Source organism: Argentina silus, assembly GCF_951799395.1.
Source record: "Argentina silus genome assembly, chromosome: 14".
Classification (NCBI taxonomy): domain Eukaryota; kingdom Metazoa; phylum Chordata; class Actinopteri; order Argentiniformes; family Argentinidae; genus Argentina; species Argentina silus.
In genome coordinates, this window is record NC_139668.1 from 20,515,938 (window position 1) to 20,523,437 (window position 7,500).

General features: G+C 47.9%; 1 pseudogene across 1 annotated transcript in view; it reads left to right on the plus strand.

Moving 5' to 3' along the window:
• Positions 1 to 5,601: 5,601 nt before the first annotated feature.
• The window catches only part of LOC310814772 (sialidase-1-like), a 2,752-nt pseudogene continuing 853 nt past the window's right edge, over positions 5,602 to 7,500 (plus strand). Inside the window, exons 1-4 of the transcript XR_014555105.1 lie at positions 5,602 to 5,616; positions 6,178 to 6,360; positions 6,775 to 6,995; positions 7,291 to 7,493. The product of XR_014555105.1 is annotated as a sialidase-1-like (transcript). The remainder of the gene's footprint in view (positions 5,617 to 6,177; positions 6,361 to 6,774; positions 6,996 to 7,290; positions 7,494 to 7,500) is intronic.

Here is a 7,500-nt window from a genome sequence, read left to right on the forward strand (position 1 = left end):
GGGCCGCCCTAGGCCTTCTGGGTAGCGCTTATACACCTGCACAGAGACAGTGGGGCCCTGCGGGGGACAGGTGACGGCATGAGAAACTACACCTGCACAGAGACAGTGGGGCCCTGCGGGGGACCGGTGACGGCATGAGAAACTACACCTGCACAGGAACCACAATGACTAAAATACAGGTTATACACGTACGGTACGGTGACAGGTGAGACCCAGTCTAGACTTGTAGCGTTCAAATCACAGTCTGCGACTTCTACTACTGGGGATTCAAACTGATGATCTGAAGGGTGTGTGTGTGTGTGTGTGTGTGTGTGTGTGTGTGTGTATTAGGGTACGGTCTCTGAAGGGTGTGTGTGTGTGTGTGTGTGTGTATTAGGGTATGGTCTCTGAAGGGTGGGTGTGTGTATTAAGGTGTGTGTGTGTGTGTGTGTGTGTGTGTGTGTGTGTGTGTATTAGGGTACAGTCTCTGAAGGGTGTGTGTGTGTGTGTATTAAGGTGTGTGTGTGTGTGTATTAGGGTACAGTCTCTGAAGGGTGTGTGTGTGTATTAAGGTGTGTGTGTGTGTATTAGGGTACGGTCTCCTCTGCTAGTTGAAGTGCAGTGAGCAGCGACCTATCATCGGGGCCTGGGACTGTGTCAGGACATGTTCTAGTTTTCATGGAGGCAGAGATCAGATCGATATGTTGGGTAACCAGCTGCCTGGCCCACGGCTCCATGGGGCTCAACATTAACACGGGGAACAACCACATTCTCCGTCCGTCAGCGCTCGTTTCGAGGTGGTGGCACGGTTGGCAGTCACAGTGAGGATCTGATATTGAGGACACCCACAGGGTTAGTTTTAGCTTTATGTTGAGATCATCAATAAAAACAGAGCCCGTTAGCACGGGTCGGTCTGGCCCCCAGCCCCGCCATATCAACAACACATACAGCAGCCAGACGGCCAGCGGGCTGAAGGGTGCGGGGAGCCAAAGACACAGCGATGGGAACTCAAACTGCTCCATCCCGCATGAGTGCTGTGTTCCGGAGACAAAGCCCCGCTCGCCGACGTCTCCGCCGCGGACTTCAGACAGCAGCGGCGCTGTTGTTGACATGTCCCAGCCGGGCCTGGCCAGCTAGCCAAGCACACGTCCTGATCCACTCTAATGCCACAGAAATGCCAACATGACTCACGCAAGACTTCGACTGGATTGTTCCAGCAACAGACATAAACCGTCTACAATAGAGCAGACCGTTGTGAACAATACAGAGACATTTCCTAACGGAAAGCTTGATAATGTGTCAGCCCGACCCGTCTGAGATGAGTAGCTAGGCTAGGCTAGGCTAGGCTAGGCTAGGCTAACGGGAGAAGAAGCGGCCGCCATGTTGCCTTGGCTACAGCCGCCGCGGTCTCGGTCGGCAGGTCGGGTCGCTGCTACTTACGTGCGGTAACGGCCAGAAGGTTTTGGAAAATCGTCTTTTCTTTTTCGGCGGAATTTTCAAAGAGTAGTGAGCACAACAATATAAGAAAGAAAAAGGACTAAGTGTGCCATATGTTCCAGACGACGGGAGCTGTGTGGAAATCCACCGATATTGTTCGCGTCGTCGCGGGTGGGAGGGGAGAGTGAGGCCGAGGGGGAGGTGACCGGGCCCGGGTCGGCGGCGGGGGGAGGCGGGGGGGAGGCGGGGGGGAGGGGGGGAGGCGGGGGGGAGGCGGGGGGGGGGGAGGCGGGGGGAGGCGGGACCCTCTCCTCCACTGGAGCCAATGGTGGATCAATGCTGAAGCCAACAATACCAAATATGTATTTCCGAAATGAAGACAGGGCGATACTTTGTGTTGAGTTTATTCATGCCAGAGTTGACTGAATAGTTGTTACACAATGACAGCGTGAGCCAATCTTCCTCCCCTTGGAACTGGCCCTATCTCCCCCTGGAAAGTTCCTTAGTCCGCATTTAGGAGTGATTGTGAACTACAGTACTACAGCTTTCTGTTGCCTCTGCTGTTGCCCAGACTTTATTTAAATAGGTATGACCACCTACTGTAGATATATAACGGACAAGGTTTTGAATAAGCAATAATTAGAGTTAGACTACATATTATAAAGTCTCCACAGACTGAAACTGATGATCTCTTCCTGAAAAGGCTTGTTGGTGATGTCACCTTATCTTGTCCCAGGCCTGTTGCTCTGCTCAGCTGCTACTTCTTATCAGAGCACACACATGAAAACAGCCCGTCTAAAATAAACACAAAGGCCTTTACCTCATTCCAGGGATCAACTTATTCACCATACTACCTAGTTTGGTCCTCTGTTTGGTTTAAATTATAACATATTTACATGCGTAAATATGACTTTATTTGAGTTGAACTCATGGAAGACACTTGACTGACTGTTCATAAAATACTTTGCCACATCTGGCCTCGTTCCAGACAGACATGTCATGTTTACATGTAGCTGTCAGTGGTGGGGAGTAGTCCCACTACATGTTGCTGAACTACTCGTTTAATGACATTTTTCTGTAGTTTGGTGGTTATTAAACTGCATTCACATCTTAGTAGTGAACTACTTTGTTGCCATGTAGCAGTATAGTGAGCTACATACATTTTCCCGCTCAAAACAAAAAAGGAATAGGAATGTAAATTTATTACATACCTTGAACTTCAAATGTCTCTTCTACGTGTATCACCTCTTCCAGCCTCCCCCCTCTGCTCCAGCTGACCTGCTTTTCTTTCCAGTGATTTCAGAGGGTTTCAGTTTCATACTTATTAATCCTCTTTCAGTAATTGACTGCCATGTGTTGACATAGCAGTTTTTATGTAGTGAACTACTTTCTCAGAGTAGTTTTAGTCTGACAAACTGTATTTCTCTTAAGAGGGTAGTTTTAGTGTAGTTCAACTTCTTCCCTTGTTAAGTAATTGGTAACCCCCTGAACAGGCCCCTGTTTTCCGAGGCTTGGGTGTAACCCTGGAACTTTGTCCCCGTGTTGCCAGTGACCAGGTGCGTCACTGCTACTCAGTGCTGTCACCCAGGTGTGACCTCTGACCTCTGAACTCTGAGCCTGCTGCTCTTCGCTCCTTACATCTAGGGACACCAACATCACATAAAGACTATTTAACAAAAAGATTTAATTTAGTAAAGTTGTCCTTTGTGGTGTTTTTAATTGGTTGTCTGTCTATCATATTATTTCTCTCCTTTTTAATTTGTTTAAATGTTTTCATAGAATGTTCAAATTAGATCAAATGAGCACTCATGGAGAAAAAAGGTAAAATCATCTCTGCACGCCGTCTGGATATAATGTTGGACTTTTGGCTCGATCAGCCAATGACTGTTACATTTGTGCACATAGCCTCCTATAAATATAACTTTATAAAACTTTAAAAATCTATGAAATGTTCACTAACTTGGTCCAGTTTTGTGTGATTGATTATGAGTAAAGTACAATACCTAAACATTTGCAGAGAAATTGCTGAGAGATCAGATCTTCAGGAAGTTCAGTTATGTTGGATGAGGCTACACAGTCTTCAGGAAGTTCAGTTATGTTGGATGAGGCTACACAGTCTTCAGGAAGTTCAGTTATGTTGGATGAGGCTACACAGTCTTCAGGCTCTGGGTAGAACTGTCCCAGTGCTTTATAAGTCTTCTCAAAATAGTCATAATAGTCATAACCTCCAAAATGGGTTATTCTTGGAAAGGGAGGGATGTCTGGGTGGTGTTGTGTCTGGGTGATGATCTCTCTCTCAACGAGCCCCGTCAACCTTCGCTACAACCCCAACCTAACCCAACCTTGAGTCAAACTGACCCAGAACATCATCTTTGTCCCCTGATCGGATCGTCTTAAACAGCATTTCAGTGATGTGAAATTCTAAAATAGGTCAGTTTGACCCACAACAGGAAGGTTAATTTGATAACTTTGATCCAAGAGTATTGTTTTATTGTATTTGTATTTGCTATTTTGTAATTTTTTTGTCCATATTTGCTATTTGTTTTTTATGTCCATGCACCAACCTCACCAAGTCAATTTCCTTTATGCGCAAATATACTTGACCAAATAAAAGAATTCTGATTCTGATTCTGATTCTGATTCTGATTCTGATTCTGATTCTGATTCTGATTCTGAGTTGCTGTTTAGTCAGAACACTATGATCTGATTGTGGTCAGTGGAGAAATGAACAAGTCACTGACGTCTGTAGTCTAAGGGGAGCTATCGTTCCTATATCCAATGTTATTACCGGAAACGGCATTCCATTGATGAAGATGTGTTCCCTGACCCTGACTGTTTAATATCCTTACATGGTGCAGTGATAGTTACACTGAAATATGAAATATGTAAAACACACAGCTGATATAATAGTTAATTTCCTCACCTGTTCATTTGTTCTTTGTAAATGTATCCTTTTTGAGCATTCCTCACATGGCGCTGAGAATGAAGCTATGTGGACTCCAGGAAAATAACACATTGAAAGGAAAATTCTCTGATGAGTTTTCTCTCTTGTGTATAAATGAGTCATTGATTAAAAGCAGACCATATCTGCACACCCTGGAGGGTATTTGTCTGCCTGGAAGAAAGGAGCTCTCTGTTGGTGTTTAGTTGGGGATGAGGGTGTTGGAGTTGCTCCCGGGTCAACCATGGATAAATCTGACACCAGAACCCTCAGATTTCTGAATGAATCACATGCACTGGGGGCGTCTCTTGATGGTAGATGCTAAGTGGGATCCTTGGGAAGATCCTACTCTAATCCCTAACCCTAACCTTAACCCTAAACCTTACCCTAAACCCTAACTGTAACCGTAACCGTAACCTTACCCTTACCTTAACCCTAACCCTAACCCTAACTCTAACTCTAAACCCTAACCCTAACCGTAACTGTAACCCTTACCCTAACCCTAACCCTAACCCTAGCCCTTAACCCTAACCCTAACCCTAAACCCTAACCCTAAACCCTAACCCTAACCCTAACCTTAACCCTAACCTTAACCCTAACCCTAACCCTAACCGCTTTAAATCTCAACTTCAATGAGGTGAGGCCTTCCCAAGCATCCCACTTAGCATCTAGCAAGTCTTGATCTGCTGAATGAACCAGATTCTCAGTAGAACCGCTTCACAGCCATTCTCAGAAATCCCTCGGTGGATATGGGTTGAGGCGATGAAACTGTTTACCAGTCGTTTTCACTCAATGAAACTGTAGTCTGTGAGTGTCATTGAGTCTGAATCGTGTATGTGCAGAGTGCTGAATCTAGTTTAGCACGAATCGTATTATATGAGATTATAGTGAGAAACTCTCACTCTCTCAGACAGTGTTTCTATCAGAGAGTGAGACCAGCAGGTTCTATCAGAAAGTGAGACCAGCAGGTTCTATCAGAGTGAGACCAGCAGGTTCTATCAGAGTGAGACCAGCAGGTTCTATCAGAGAGTGAGACCAGCAGGTTCTATCAGAGTGAGACCAGCAGGTTCTATCAGAGAGTGAGACCAGCAGGTTCTATCAGAGAGTGAGACCAGCAGGTTCTATCAGAGAGTGAGACCAGCAGGTTCTATCAGAGTGAGACCAGCAGGTTCTATCAGAGAGTGAGACCAGCAGGTTCTATCAGAGTGAGACCAGCAGGGTGAGTAACCCCAGCTCTGCCCAGTATGTTGCTTCTCATGGTGCCACTGAAGGATTATTGAGCCACGGAATGCAGCTGATTTCTCTGAATAGATTTAAGAGATTATTCCATGTTTGGGTACAAATAAACGTCTGGCTTCATCCATCTAAACTGTTCAAGGACATTGTGCCACTTCCAGTCTGCCTCGAAAGTACTTTTAATTCTAACAGTTTTGATTACATCCATTTTAATCACAGTACAAATGTTTCTTTATGTATTTAATATGAAGAGTATGGAAATAAAATGTATCTGGTTTCAGCACAGTGTTTAGTAAAGTAGTCATTACTGTTAGCTAGGCCTACAGTCAGGAAGTGTTCCCAAAGCATGAAATCTCCAATCAGACACTGGAGTCATATGACTGCTGTCTCACTCTCTCCCTGGGTCCTGTCTCACTCTCTCCCTGGGTCCTGTCTCACTCTCTCCCTGGAGCCTGTCTCACTCTCTCACCCCCCCCCCCCCCCCCCCCCCCACACACACACACACACTCAGGTCAGAATTATCTTTTATGGCATCTCCTTGAGGGTCTCTAACCCCCCCAACCCCCCCCCCCCCCCCCCCACAGAAGCGGTACCCTCCTGCTGAGGGTCGTCTGGTGGTGTGTGGTCACGGTTCCGTCCCCGGGGACGCCGTCTTCTGCATCCTGAGCGACGACCACGGCAGGAAGTGGCGAACCGGCGCGGTGCTGAAGAGCATCCCCTTCACCCAGCCCAAACAGCCCCTGGACTTCAACCCTGACGAATGCCAGGTGTGTGTGTGTGTGTGTGTGTGTGTGTGTGTGTGTGTGTGTGTGTGTGTGTGTGTGTGTGTGCGTGTGCGTGTGCGTGTGCGTGTGCGTGTGCGTGTGCGTGTGCGTGTGCGTGTGTGCAGAAGCTTGGAAAGGAGATGGTGGAGTTATGGTTCAGTTTTAAAGGAAATGAAAGCTAGCAGATCTGAACTGGTTCCTGTCCTTGGTGTCAGCTGATGTTCTGCTCTGTTTATACAACCCACAATAAACATACAGAACTGAACCATTTGGAGGCAGTGGAACTTAGAACTTTGACAGTGGAACTTAGAACCCAGAACTTAGAAATCAGAGCCCAGAACTTAGAACCCAGAACATGACTCAGAGGCCCATTGACCGCCCTGCCTGCTGCCCCCCCCTGCCTGCTGCCCCCCCCAGCCTGTAGAGATGGAGGACGGCAGCATCGTCATCAACATCCGAACAACCTCCACTACCACTGCCGCTGCCGCATGGTGGGGCGGAGCCTGGACGGCGGGGGAGACGCTGCCCCTGGACCTGCTGCTGTTTGACCCCACGCTGGTGGACCCGGCTGTGGCCGCAGGGGCCCTGAGGGAGGGGGGGGGTCCTCTACTTCACCAACCCAGCCAACAGCAAGGACAGTAAGTGACTAGAGGAGATGTGTGTGTGTGTGTGTGTGTGTGTGTGTGTGTGTGTGTGTGTGTGTGTGTGTGTGTGTGGGGGGGGGGGGGGGGGGGGGGGTTCATTTTCTATGGCCTTGTCTTTCCGAAGGTGCTTTCCGAAACGTTCACTTCCCATATAAATCAATCAAATGTTCCCTCTCTCTCTGTCTCTCTCTCCCTCTCTCTCTCTCTCTGTCTCTCTCTCTCTCTCCCTCTCTCTCTCTCTCTCTCTCTCTCTCTCCCTCCCCCCCCCCCCCCCCCCCCCCTCTCTCAGGGGTTAATCTGACCCTGCGCTGGTCCCTGACCAATGGGACGTCGTGGGAGAAGGAACCCTTCCAGATCTGGGCGGGGCCTAGCGGCTACTCCTCTATGACATCACTGAGGAGCACTTCCCCCGAGGACAGGAAGTACATCTACGTCATCTACGAGAAAGGTCACAAGGGCTTCGCAGAGAGCATCTCATTCACCAAGATCCACCTCTACG